The 14,830-nt window shown below is 45.3% G+C and overlaps 1 pseudogene; it reads left to right on the forward strand.

The window, feature by feature from the left end:
• The first annotated feature begins 9,439 nt into the window (after nt 1-9,439).
• LOC106394815 lies at nt 9,440-10,446 on the forward strand (annotated as a pseudogene).
• The last annotated feature ends 4,384 nt before the right edge of the window (nt 10,447-14,830 follow it).

Genomic DNA, 14,830 nt, shown 5'->3' on the forward strand with positions numbered 1-14,830 from the left:
CTTTCCTTCCAGTAATCCTCATCATACTCCTCAATAGGATCCTCATTGGATGAATGAACTACAGTCTCTACTGCAAAACTTTCATGGAATCCACTGTCTACCCAACTGCCTATGGAATAGTTGTGGGAACCAAAATTCACACCGTCGAGTTTTGTTAATCGGAGGAAAGCCAAGTTAACCTAGCCTTCCCTGAAGGTCCCGATTATCTGCTGGGCCACACACAACACAATCAATATGAAAGATTCGAAAGTAATAAATCGTAAAAGAGCAAAAGGGGAACAAAGAGGTCTTATTTCCGAATTCGCGTTTGAGCTTGAACAACAGGTAAGATCCTAGGCCACGAGAGCTGTCGGTATGTTCGCTAGTCTAGCCACCTAAGTTCTGACCTAGTCGAGTGCTCCGTAGTAAAAACGAAAAAAAACCTAAATTGCTCTAAGTATTAAGTTTGCTCTCAGAATGCTCCCCCTTCTTCTCTTCGTCCTAGGTCCTCCTTATATACTCCTCCTTAGGTCGGTTTACCTCTTCTCAGGCCGGATTTGTCGCGCAGCGGGCTTTTCCATATTTCCTTCTTCTTTGTGATTATCTTCGGAAATTTGACGTTTATCTCTTCCCGCGGATGCGATAAACCGTCATACCAGTTTTTGGGTTCAAGTCTTTTGGGACCAAAGATGGGCCGTTGTTCCGCAATTCGGACCCTCTTTGGACCGTATAGAGACTTAAGCGTTTTTACAATTTTACTCGCGAAGTAGCCGTTGGTATAGGCATGGTCCTTCCAACGGAACCTTGTTTCTTCGCATAGCCGAGGCAGTTGGTGTTAAGTTAACCGTAACCTGCTCTACTACGAAGAATAGGAAACTGTTCGAGAGACATAACCTACCCAACTTCCCGAATACTTTCGACGATGTTTTTCAGACGGAACATTTGTGTCGTATCCACGGACCCAAAGACTGAGTTACGGAAACTTCAGACGAAGATGCATAGTTATGGGATGGGACCGGGTTCGGAATGGTCCATGGAGAATTGGCCGTGCTCGCCGGGCGAACTGATCCACGGCGCGATCGAGCTCGCCGGGCGAGCTGGCCCGTGTCACGGCCGAGCTCGCCGGCGACTCGACCGGAAACACGGCCGTGCTCGCCGGGCGAGCTGGCTCGTGTCGCGGCCGTGCTCGCCGGGCGAGCTGGCCCGTGTCACGGCCGAGCTCGCCGGTGACTCGACTGGCAACACGGCCGTGCTCGCCGGGCGAGCTGGCTTGTGTCGCGGCCGAGCTCGCCGGGCGATCTGTTTCGGCTGTTCGTTTCTCAGCTTTTGAAGTTTTGACCGAGATTCGGTTTTTCTGAGGACTTTCGGACATCGATTCCGTCCTGACCAATTTTGACCCCAACAGTTAGCCCCCCAGCTAGCTAGGATCCGTGGACCTGGATGTTAGGTCCTAGCTTGCGGTATGGTCTGTTCTAGGTGGAATTAGACGTAATCGTTTGTCGAAAGATTGAAGGTGAATAGAAAAAAAAATTGTATAAGTAAGGGAAGTAAGTTTTTCAAATTCTTTACCCACTTCTTCCCTTAAGAAAAGATTCCTTCAAGATAGAAATTTTTTCTCCAAGATTTCTCTTTGCTCAAAGAAAAGGTTTCGGAAGGAGGTCGGAGAACAGAACCAGAGACAGGCTGAGCTCCATTCACGGGCCCTTGTCCGTGCGGAGAGGAGAGGAAAGAAAGTGATTGTCGCCGAAATGAAGCGGAGGGCTGCTTTGTTTGCCACCGAATTCGAGAGCTTTAAGGATGATCAAGAATTCGTGGGCGATTTTCGCGAGTGTCGTGGCTCGGTTGCTACCCTCTACAAGTCGCAGAACGAGGACTTCTCTTTTCCTGCCTAGGTCGCCGAGATGTCGGGTCTTATGAACGGGTGTGCCCATGCCGAATCCTTCTCCGATCGAAGGAAGGGTCCGACAGCTTTGGGATTCCATCGAGGTCTTGGAGGACACGGCGGAAGCGGGAACCGGTGTCGGTGATGAAGGTGCCGGAGTCGCGGACGGAGAGGTGGACCAGCCTGCGAGCTCGTTCGGGGTCTCCATGTCTGGGTTCTTCGACTTTGAGCTTTGAGGATTTTTGGGATTATTTCCCTTAGTTTTATTTCGAGGTTTGATGTATCTAGCCCGAGTGTGTCCGTATTTGGTTTATGTGTGTTAAGGCCTTGCGAGGCTATGTGAACTATGTGTTTGAGACCGGCTGTTTGGTGGCTTTGGGTCCTAGCCGTTTTTTGAGGCTTCTATATATATGATGAATGATCGACATTCTATGCGTTTTAGTTTATACTTCTGCCAAGTGTGAGAGAAAGATACGAGTAGTCACTTCGTGTCTTAACTCTTAGTTCGTTTGCTCTTATTGAACGAGGGCGTTCGGAAACGTTTAGGAGTTTCGCGAAGTTTCGTGAGCGTATTAGATATAGACGATGGGACATGTTTTTAAGATCTCGTATCATGTCTTGAGATGTTAGTGGACCAGTAGGGCTGGGTTTAGGACAAGACCTAGGTTTACTTTTGGCTCTAAGACTGTGCGATGACTGATCGGCTCTCGTTTTACCTGTGGGCGATTTCTACCTAGTTCTTTCCGATTTAAAGTCCGCGACTTGGCGCCGGATTATATGACTTGTATGGAACGAATCAAGCACTCTCCAGAGACCATCTGGAGTGCTGACCAAAATTTCGGATTTCTTGTATAGCGCGCTATGGTATCCTTGTCGGATGTAAGAGAACCTTTACTTTTACGAAAGGTTAGACTACGAGTTCTTTTTTGAGAACGTTATGGGTTTGTCCGTCGGGGCCAATCGACGGGCAATTTTTAGAGTCGCGGACGGACCGTGCGTTCGGATAATCTCTCAAAAATATTTACGACGTCTCGCTTTTTCCGAAAGGTATATCCTTTGTAGTGAGAAAGTTTCGATCTTCGTTTTTAGAGAAGATGTATTTGGTCTTGCTTGACCATTGATACGCAGTGATTGTTGTTTAAGTTAGTTCCCATCCAAGGACTGCTTGAAAGGTATGCGTGTTTGGAGACCCTTGTCTTGGGTGTTTCTCAGGTTAATCTCCGATTGTTGTGGCTTATTGCAAGTGAATCGGGAGACCGTAATAAAATGAGTTTTATTGGAAAAGTTTCGAAAATATCGAGTACATGTGTGGATATTCCAAACTTTGTGGGAGTATACGAGTACATGTGTGGATATTCCGAACTTTGTGGGAGTATACGAGTATACGTACCCACTCCCCCCCCCCTCCTTTTTTGGAGAGGGGGATAGCTGAACCTGTCAATAGGACAAGCTGCCTACGTACCTCTTTCGAGGATCAAGCCATCTCGTAGTTCTGCTTTGTTGTTGCGGGCGTTCCTACTCGTTGGATAGGGCCGTTTCTGTTACTTCGGCCGTTGAGGCTTTAGTTAAATCGGCGGCCGTTTTGTGAGTCGGGTTTTCCGCTGGTAGGGCGATGGACTCCGGGATCGCGTCGCTGTCCGGAGCCGTTGCTTGGGCAAGTGATTCCGAATCGCTCTTTGTGGAACCTTCGGGAGTGCTCTGAGTTTTCTTGACTCGCTTCGGGCTAACCGCATGGGTGTTTAGAGTTTGTCGTAGCTTATGCTCGGCCAAAAAGCAGAGCCTAGATTGTTTCTGGCATCCCCAGATTACTGCTGTTTCGTTTGGTGTTGGGAACTTGATGCTAAGGTGGTAACTCGACGGTACCGCCTTCATTGCGTTGATCCATGGGGTTCCCATGATAACATTATAGATGGCCGGGTTATCGACTACAGCGAAGTCAACTATTTTCGTGACTTCCTTTGCCATGACCGGAAGTTTGATCGATCCGAGGGTCATTGATGTTTTGCTCGAAAAAACGGTCAGCGGTTTTGGTTCCGGGATTATTTCCCCGAGTTCGATGTTCATTCTCCGGAGAGTGTCGCGGAAAATGACGTTGACCGTGCTGCCTGTGTCGATGAGGATTCTTCCCAATTCGAGGTCTCGAATCACCAAGTCGATGACTAGCGGGCCGCAGTGAGGTTTATCGAGTCCGACGGTTTCCTCCTCCTAGAAAACAATCGTATCGTTTGGAGCGTTGTCGGTCAGGGACCGAGTCGTCCAGTTAGAACTTGTTTCCGCCTTTCTTCCGTAGGCCTTGATGGATGAAACAGAGTCGCGGTAGAATTGCGATTCTCCAATGATCATGTTTATCCTCCGGCGGGTACTATTGTCTCCAAGGTCATCCTGCCTTCTTCCGCATTTTTCGCCAGACTGATTTGCGTGTGTGTCCCTCTCGGGAGACTCTTTAACAGTCCTGGGAGGGCGGTCGGAATCCAAGATGAGGTCTTTTATGCTAGTGACCTTCGAGAGGTCGCCAGCGAGGAGTTTTACGGCTAGCCTTGCGCCGAGAACTTTGCAGTTCGTAGTGGAATGACCTTTGGTCTGGTGGAACTCGCAGTAGGAGTTATCCTTATACTGGTTCCTGGACCAGGTGTTTCCGGAGGTCTTCCCTTATTCGGAATTGATAGTGTAGTTGTTGTCGCCCTGGATATCTTCTCCCTCGTGGTGGACATACTTGTCGTTTCGAGAGCTTTTTTTTTTCGTGGGCGTCTTCTGCGGGTTGTACTTCTGGGAGAGGATTTTCATCTCCTCTTCCATTACGATGAAGTCCGTTGCCTTATGAAGAGCATCCTGAATCATTCTCGGTTTTTCGAGGGATACCCATTGCCGGAATTTTGACCGGTACCAGAGAGTTTTCTTCAGAGCATCGATCGCCACTTTGTCGCTGATCCCGGTGACTCTTGCCATTACTAGCTTTAATCTGTTCATGAACTCGCGAAGTGGCCCGTCTTCTCTTTGAGACAGGCTCAAGAGATCGACGTGCGAGGTTTCTCTGTCCATGAACATAGAATACTGCTTGAGAAACTCTGAAGCAAGTTGGCGGAAACTTCCGATGGAATTTCGTTTTAGGCGAGAAAACCATTCGAGCGCGGCTCCTTTGAGGTTTTCGACGAAGAGGAGGAAGTAGCCAGCTTCTCGTTCGCATTCCTTGAGTTTGCACCTCCCCATCGCGATCTGGAAAGACTGCAGGTGCGATTTCGGGTCGGTGGTGCCATCGTAGATGGGAATTTTGATCTTCCACGGGTCCGAGACGTTGGTCTCAGTAATCCGGGCAGTGAACGGGGTTTTGCGTGCTTCCTCGAGAAGTCTGTCGATCTCGGGCGCAGCGCTTGTCGCGTGGTGGATTTGTGATTTCACCGCTTTCACCTCCGCTACGGTTTTCGCGATGTACTCGCGGAGATCGTGGATCTCATCAGGATTTCTGGCAGCCGTGCGAGCTTGTCTGTGTTGACCGCGGTGGATCCTGGCCTGCTTCTCGGCCAGCTCCTCCTGTTCTACCCAATAGAGGTTTTCTTCTTCCTCGGTCATGGGTTTTTCGAAGGACGAGTCCTGCCGAGCGGACTGGCTTCGCGTTCTTCTTGGGCGGATGTCAGCACCGTCGTCTGAGTGCTCGGACTGGTCGCTTATATCCAGGTCGATGCGCTCGATTTCTTCTCCTTCGTTGCTCCCGGTAGGAGGTGGAAGGTTCTCCGTAGTTGGCTGTGCACCTGGCTGGAGCGTTCCATCAGGGTTTTGGCCTGAGGAAGCCTTGTCCGCGTGTGCAGCTCGATTGCCCGGAGTTTCGAAATCAAGTCTTCTACCACTGCGGGCTCTTGTGGTTCCGCACGGGGCTTTGCTCCCGGCCTTCGCCGTTAAGGTTTCCACCTGTTTTGCGAGAGAGGCCACTAGTTTTCCTTGTTCGTCCGTCTTTTTCTGAGCGGAGGCGAAAAATTCCTTCATCTGGTCTAGTATCGTGGCGTCGGTAGTGACCGTTGATACGTTTCCAGCTGGAGTTTTATCAGTGTTGGCATCGACGGGAGTCCCGTCGTGCGTTTGCGAGTCTTTGTCAGCGTTGGTCATCATATCGGACTGAGCGTGTGTGGTTGCGAGAGAGATAGATCCGTACCCCCCTCCTTCTAGCGCCAAACTGTGGGAACCGAAATTCACACCGTCGAGTTTTGTTAATCGGAGGAAAGCCAAGTTAACTTAGCCTTCCCTGAAGGTCCCGGTTATCTGCTGGGCCACACACAACACAGTCAATATGAAAGATTCGAAAGTAATAAATCGTAAAAGAGCAAAAAGGGAACAAAGAGGTCTTATTTCCGAATTCGCGTTTGAGCGTGAACAACAGGTAAGATCCTAGGCCACGAGAGCTGTCGGTTTGTTCGCTAGTCTAGCCACCTAAGTTCTAACCTAGTCGAGTCGCAGCTCGGTAGTCAAAACGGAAAAAAACCTAAAATGCTCTAAGTATTAAGTTTGCTCTTAGAATGCTCCCCCTTCTTCTCTTCGTCCTAGGTCCTCCTTATATACTCCTCCTTAGGTCGGTTTACCTCTTCTCGGGCCGGATTTGTCGCGCAGCGGGCTTTTCCATATTTCCTTCTTCTTTGTGATTATCTTCGGAAATTTGACATTTATCTCTTCCCGCGGATGCGATAAACTATCATACCAGTTTTTGGGTTCAAGTTTTTTGGGTTCAAGTTTTTTGGGACCAAAGATGGGCCGTTGTTCCGCAATTTGGACCCTCTTTGGACCGTATCGAGACTTAAGCGTTTTTACGATTTAACTCGCGAAGTAGCCGTTGGTATAGGCATGGTCCTTCCAATGGAACCCTGTTTCTTCGCATAGCTGAGGTAGTTGGTTTTAAGTTAACCGTAACCTGCTCTACTACGAAGAATAAGAAACTGTTCGAGAGACATAACCTTCCCAACTTCCCGAATACTTTCGACGATGTTTTTTAGACGGAACATTGGTGTCGTTTCCACGGACCCGAAGACTGAGTTACGGAAACTTCGGACGAAGATGCATGGTTATGGGATGGGACCGGGTTCGGAATGGTCCATGGAGAATTGGCCGTGCTCGCCGAGCGGACTGATCCGCGGCACGATCGAGCTCGCCGGGCGAGCTGGCCCGTGTCACGGCCGAGCTCACCGGCGACTCGACCGGTAACACGGCCGTGCTCGCCGGGCGAGCTGGCTGGTGTCGCGGCCGTGCTCGCCGGGCGAGCTGGCTCGTGTCGCGGCCGTGCTCGCCGGGCGAGCTGGCCCGTGTCATGGCCGTGCTCGCCGGGCGAGCTGGCCCGTGTCACGGCCGAGATCGCCGGCGACTCCACCGGCAACACGGCCGTGCTCGCCGTTGCGAGCTGGCTCGTGTCGCGGCCGTGCTCGCCGGGCGAACTGGCGCGTGTCGCGGCCGTGCTCGTCGGGCGAGCTGGCCCGTGCCACGGTCGAGCTCGCCGGCGACTCGACCGGCAACACGGCCGTCCTCGCTGGGCGAGCTGGCTCGTGATGCGGCCGAGCTCTCCGGGCGATCTGTTTCGGCTGTTCGTTTTCTCGGCTTTTGAAGTTTTGACCGAGATTCGGTTTTTCTGAGGACTTTCGGACATCGATTCCGTCGTGACCGATTTTGACCCCAACAATAGTCATCGCGTCTTTTTTTGTTGGATTGTTGAAAGGCAAAGTCTGGGTAAAACTGATCTGGTAATGTGAAGTGGTCTACCGGTTGATTCCCGTCGAGCGACGTGTGATAGTGTTCATCGGTCGTCGGTGACTCATTGGAATCGATCGATGAAGCAGTGTGAGTGTCGATCGATTCTGAGTACTCTGTTTCGTACTCTGCTCCATAATGGCATGCTGCAATATAGCCAAGATCATTTCCAAGCTCCACGAGGTTGACCTGTTGTCTCACAACTCAAACGAGGTCATAGTGGACGTCTAGATTTATCAGTGCCAGACACAATCTGTTGGTGTTCATGTCACATACAACTCCTACTGTAGCCAGGAAAGCTCTTCCAAGCAGAAGTGAAGAGTTCCAGTTAAGCTTGATGTCCAGGACATGAAATTATACTGGGACAAGGGCATTACCAATCTGTACCTCAAGGTCTCTTATGATGCCTCCTGAGCTTCTTTCTGTAAGGTCCACGAAGTTGAAAGATTCTGATGAGGGCTCTATTTTCAGACCCAGCTGGTCTGCCATAACCTTAGGTAGTATGCTGACTGATGCTCCTGTGTCACAAAGTGCATGGGGAAATTCAATACCCTTCACCACACATGGTATTGCGAACTTCCCAGGATCACTCTTCATCTTCAATGTGATCCTTAGTTTCATCATTTCCCTGACATGATGAAACATTCTCCTAATGTCCTCCTCAGTCTCCTTAGTCTCTCTGAAGAACATCCACAACCGGTGTGTGTAATAAACTTCACTAAAAGGTTTCTCCACTAGGATTCTGAGGACTCTCTTAGTGAAACCATCCATCTCCTTCTCATTAGCTTCCCTCTTAAGGTTCTTAGGAATCTTCTCCTTTCTTTTCCTTAACTTTCTTCATTCAGTTGTCTCATCAACTTTCATAGGCTCTGCTGTATTTTATGAAGGGTTGGTTGTAGGTTATGGTGGGTTTGCTAAAGGTTTAGGTGGTGGTCTGAGTGCGTTGATTCGGTCACTATCAATAGATGGTAATCGCACTCGATAGGTGAGAGGTGCCCGTCGATCGATGAGAGGTGAGGGGGGTCGATCAATATCAGTCTCTCTCTGTCGGTCGACTGCTGGCTCATGCCGTCGATCGATGTTGACGTAGAAAGGGGAGGGTGGGTGAGGATGTTTTTCTGCGAATTCCTCATGAGTCATGATCCGAACTGCACTACACTCCGCAGTCGATTTAGCAGATGACGTCGATCGATGGTTAGAGTAATCCGTCGATCGATCTTCATCATGGTTTGTCGAACGATGTGAATCCATTGACATTGGTCGGCACCAAAGTGATCCGCCGAAACTCATGGAGCTTTCAACTTCGAAATCTCCTTTTCCAAGCTTCTCATGCTTCACCACTTGCCAAAAATCATCATCTATGATGGCATTTACGTGGTGTTTTGCTTTCTCAACTCCTGCCTCTCTAGCCAAGGCTTATTGCCTCTTTACAGTGTCTTCAGTCTGAACCACTTGCATTTCAAGCTTCCTCACCTGAGTCCCTAAGAGCACCTCCATCGGTAGATCTTGGAGGAGGTACTAAAGTAATTAAGGCAAAAAATTAAATCATAAATGGTTTTATCAGGCAGGAGCGCTCCTTGATTAGGTGATTTAAGGACTGGTAAAGATCCCAGACGTGGCAGCAGGGGATTGGCTGGGTCATTTTAGACGAAAAGTCTCGAGGTCGGTTGGTCTTTTTCATTTTTTTTTCTTCTTCGATGTCATCGACGACATCTCTTCCTCCTCTCTCTGTCGAAATCTCATTGATGATCTTTGATCCGTTTGTTCGTCGGTGATTATGGCGTTCTCTTGTGTGATTTTGTCGAAATCCCATCATCGGGTCTTCCTTTCTCGTCGCTCTATCTCTATCTATCAAACCAAAGAAGAAGAAGAAAAGAGAATCAGACATGGCTTTGCCGAGCAAACGCCGAGAGATGGACATGATGAAATTGTATGTGCTCAATTTTCTATCTTGTAGTTCATCGAATTCATCTCTCGATTTGGCTCTTTTCTTTTTTTTTAATAGACATATTGGATCTGTTGATGATGACCTCTTTCTAATTCATATATATGTCTTCCTTCTTCTTGTAGGATGATGAGTGATTACAAGGTGGATACTGTCAACGACGATTTGCATATGTTCTATGTCACTTTCCATGGCCCCACTGACAGTAATCCCTCCGAAAAAAACTCTTTGATTTTGTTCTTGTCAGCATTCCTCATAAGCTACTTGTCGATAGAATAAGAGTCTTCGTAGATTCACCATCTTTGATTTAAAAACGATAGCTTTTTAAGTGCCCTATCTCTTTGTTGTTGTTTGTTTGTTGTGTGAAGGTCTTTACGAAGGAGGTGTGTGGAAGATCAAAGTCGAACTCCCTGAAGCTTATCCTTACAAATCTCTTTCTGTTGGTTTCGTTAACAAGATTTATCACCCCAATGTTGATGAATCGTAAGTCACTGAGCTTATCATTTACCAATCTTGATCACTCTCTCAACCTATATATGCTTCTCATGTTTTGTGGCAGTTCTGGCGCAGTTTGCTTAGATGTAATAAACCAGACATGGAGTCCAATGTTTGGTAATTTATATATATATTCTCTGTGTCTTGATGCGAGACCGTCCTGCCTATGAGCTCAAAGTCAAAGGTTCATCTCACTCACTCTTCTTCCAACTTGCTTCTCTATTCAATTAAACTTCTCATTGACACATTGGTAATCTTTGACATTTCAAGAATATTGCAAGAGATATGCTAAACCAGAGGACATAGGAGCACCTGAGGAGATCTCAAGTGATGACGATGATGATGATATACTGCACGAGAATCCATAGAACTGCATTGCTCCCCTTAGAATATACTGCACGTCAGATGCGAGTTCCATAACCCCAACGGACTCTAGCCTTTCTAACCGGTGATCTATCTCTCCCAGTTCCAAAATATGTTTTTATGTAATTTTTATTAAAATTTTTATGTATGTTTTAATTTAAAATCATTCTACTTAAAAAAAAAATAAATATTAAGCATCCCATAGGAGATCTCCCATTGGAGGAGGAAAAAATTATCTCCACTAACTAAGGTCCTAAACTTGTCAAATCACATTATATATTCTTAATTTAATCATTAGAACTTCTAATGGGTCCTAATGGATGGAGATGGTCTAAGGTCACAATTCTCGTGTTCAGACTGTTGTAGGCGGAATCTATCTTCCCATTGAAGTCCACAGTGAGTTGTTGATGTCCTTCCAGAACTCTATCAAGCATTGCTTCAATCTTGCTTTCCTGAGTCTGTGGTGGTGGATTTTGGTAAAATGAGTTTCCATAGCCTCTGTTGTTCTTGCTGAAAGGTTTCTGGAACTGTGAACTCTGGTTACTCCTCTGGCCATTGCCATAGAAGTTTATGTTTCCACCCTGGTTTCCAGACCTCTGAAATCCAGTACCTCCAATGTAGTTCACATCTTCTTCTCCTTCCATGTCTACAGCTACTTCTCCTTCAACTGAGCAGACCTGCTTCCTAAGAAGCTCATGAACCACATCTAACTTTGCTCTAACTTCGTCCATCCACTACAAGAAAACATGAATTTACCGACTGAATGTTGCGACTGATCGGGCAGTCGCAAAATATTGCGACTGGATTGCGATTGTTTTGATACTGATATGTGACTAAAATACGTTAGTCGTAAATCAGTCGCTAATGTGCGACTAAACAATCAGTCGCAAATCAGTCGTTAATTAGCGACTTTTGTGCGACCATTTAATGTTGTCGGCAACTGTCGTCGCAAAACAGTCGTAAAATAAGGACTGATTTGCGACTACACACTTCACATAGGGTATAGAATACGTAATCGCAAAACAATCGTTAATTTTGCGACTGTTTTACGGCTATAGATGTCGATCACAGTAGGTAGTCGCAAAACAGTCGCAAAATTAGCGACTGTTTTGCGACTCCATACCTATACCCTAAACTCTTATCTTAACCTCTATACCTTAAACCCCAAATTTAAACCTGCATATAACATTATAAAATCTAATCTTTTCAATCTTATCATTTAAATTAAATTTAAACTTTAAATACTTTTTAAATGATATAATCAAAATATAAACCTCGTATATGCTATATACATTAAATTTAAAATTAAATTCCAAATACTATAAATTAATCTTAGGCTTATTTTTTTTTGATAATTTACCTTATACCCAAATCTAAACCCAAACAACTCTATCTTAAAATTTGAACACCAAATCTTAAACATATATTTTATAAATGTTAAATTTGATATCTAATACTTTAAATTTAGAAAATTTCTAAACAAACCGTATATAAATGGAGAAGAAAATCTTATTAGTTTCAACTATACTATTCCAAACTTTAAATTTAACTCTCAAACCCTGTATCATAACTTTTAATCAAAACTCCAAACATAAAATCACAAACTTAAAAAAAATTAACCAAAACGTATCTACTCTTTATACACTTAATCTTAAGTTAAAACTAAGACCTATAAAAATATATTTTTCAAGTCAAAACTCCAAAACTTCAAACCCTACACAAATATAATCAATCATCTTTCTTCTCTAGATAAATTAGGATAAAAATAAAAATAAACTAAATATAATCAATAATCTTTTCTCTTAAAAAAAAATTTCTTCTCTTATTATATTGGTCAATACACTAGTTAAGGGATACTATCTCAATCGTTGATTATCTTAAATTGCTTAAATCTAATGGTCTAGATTCATTTATTTTTTTGTGTGTTTCTTTTCTTCTGAAACAAAGAGCAATCCATCCTTTTATTTTCTATTGGTTGAGTACCAATTGGCGAGGATAACCAATCTTTTAATCTCCACCTTTGATTATTCTTAATCCAATGGTCTACATCTTTCTCATATCTCTCTTCCTTTCCACGAGTAAATCAATTTTTTTCCTCTTTCATCTTCAACTTAGAACTCATTGTTCTCTCTTTCGTCCTCTCTTCTCTGTTTCTCCATCTCAGCTCTATCTACTCTGTTCTTTCTTTCTTTCTTCTTTCTGCACTGAAGCCGGTGTTCGTCTTCAAGCTCAAGCTGTTCATTTCCACCTCACTTATACTCAATCCTTCTCCTCACTTCTGCTCAAGCTATTAATAGACGACGACGGAAGGTACATAGAGACAACGAAATCTACATAGAGACGCCGGAAGCTACAGAGATACAGTGGAGGCGGAAGCTACATAAAGACGACGACGACCACCGTTGTCTACGGTAAAGCTCTTCCCACCTCTCCTCACCACTTCACAAGCTCACCGTTTGTCTTCTCGTCTCAGGCTCAGACTCTTCACCGTTCAAGCTTGCCTCCTCTGTTCAAGCCCCGGAGACCCGCCGTCAATGGCTGTGAAGAAGCCCCACCGTAAACCGATTTATTAGTTAGATTTAATTATTTTTCTAATTTGTTCATTGTAAACCGATTTCAATTGTAAACCAATTCATTGTAAACCAATTCAATTGTAAATCAATTCAATTGCAAACCATATTTTTGTGTTTTAATTGATTAATCAAATTTTTTTAATTGATTAAATAATAAGAAAAATTATATTTTTTAAAAAATATATTAATTGATTTTGTGACCGAAAAACGACTACAACATCGACCATATAACAACTTAAGAGCAGCCGTGGAGTAGTCGTAAACGAAATAGCAGTTAGTTGCATATTAGTCGTAATATTTTGCGACTGAATTGTGACTGTTTTGCGACTAATAACAGTAATCGTAAATCAGTCGCTAGTCAGTCGCAAAAATAGCAACCGATTAACAACTGATTGTTTTAGCAACGCGTGGTATTTTGACCATGCGATTCAGTCGCAAAACGGTCGCAAACACATGTTTTATGACTGATTTGTGACTATTTTTGCAGTCGGTAATTACATGTTTTCTTGTAGTGATCTGCTCTTTCCCTAGGGATGCAACAGACTTCTTCCTCTCAAAGTCAGTGTTCTTGGTGCTGCTGTTGTTTGCTAGATTTTCTATCAGTCTCAAAGCTTCCACCGGATTCCTGGTGTTGAAGTTCCCCTCGCTGGTTGTATCAAGAGCCATCTGATACGTCAAGGCGATACCTCTGAAGAAAGTGCTCAGCAGTTGCACTTCGTTGAATCCGTGGTGTGGACAGTCTCGCTGGGAGAACTTGAATCTGATCCACGCATCTTTGAAAGACTCTCAAGTCTCCTGCACGAATGTAACAATTTTGCTCCTCAAATCTTCAGCGCGTGCCTCATCGAAGAAGTTTCGCAAGAAAGCATTCTTGATGTCGGCCCAGGATGTTAGAGATCCTGTGGGTAGCTGCTTAAGCCAGCGCATCGCTTCTCCAGTAAGAGAATACTTGAAGAGCTTGCACAATAGGTAGTCCTCGGGGACTCCATCCATACGAATATCAGCGATAAGATCCTCGATCCTCTCTAGATGGTCCATAGGATGCTCGTTTGGTAACCCAGAGTAGGGTATCTGCGACACGAGTGTGTAGTACTGAGGCTTCAGCTCGAAATTCTGCTTCTGAATCTCTGGAAGTCGAATAGCTGATATGTTGGCGTAGTACTCATCTGGACGATTGTAGTCAGCCAATGCCCTTGGTAGAGCAGCCTCTTCTACAGGTTGAGCAGCTCCTGTAGCATCAGTATCAAGGATTACATTCCCCTGAGCGTCTAGTTTCGGACCTGTTGCATTACGCAGATGACCATCCTGGTCATACAGGTTTCCATTCTCGTTCTGTCTGAGAATAACAATCGCAACCATGTTTCACGACTGATGATCGATCGATTTACGCGGTGTAGTATCGATCGATGTCGAACGATGTAGATCGGTCAACGATGAAGGTTGGTTGTCGGTCGATGGTTGGGTGTGAGAATCGATCGACGTGAAAGCTGTTGCGTCGAGCGATGTGGAACGTTGGTCTTTGCGGATCGTTCGTTCCAAGTGAGCAGGATCTTCTGAGAATAGCAGGTGTTTGTCCTTGTTGCTTCTGGTACTGCTGGGCATGCACCTGAAAAGACAAGAAAAAAATTTGTGTCAGAATGGGGGTAGAGAAAAGAATAAGAATTAATAACACTAAATCTAATGGCGATCAAAGCTCTCCGGCAACAGCGCCAAATTTGATACCACTCAAATTACCCTAAGGAGTGAATTACTCTCTCAAATAAGAGGTTCAGTTGCAGTACTTAGGGATCAAATCCACAAGGAGCTAGGGAACCTATTAAATCTAATCAAATTATTAATTCTAAGTGTTTGTTGTTTTATGGTTTAAAAGTA

The sequence above is a fragment of the Brassica napus genome, chromosome C1 (assembly GCF_020379485.1).
Source record: "Brassica napus cultivar Da-Ae chromosome C1, Da-Ae, whole genome shotgun sequence".
NCBI classification, from domain to species: Eukaryota; Viridiplantae; Streptophyta; class Magnoliopsida; order Brassicales; family Brassicaceae; genus Brassica; species Brassica napus.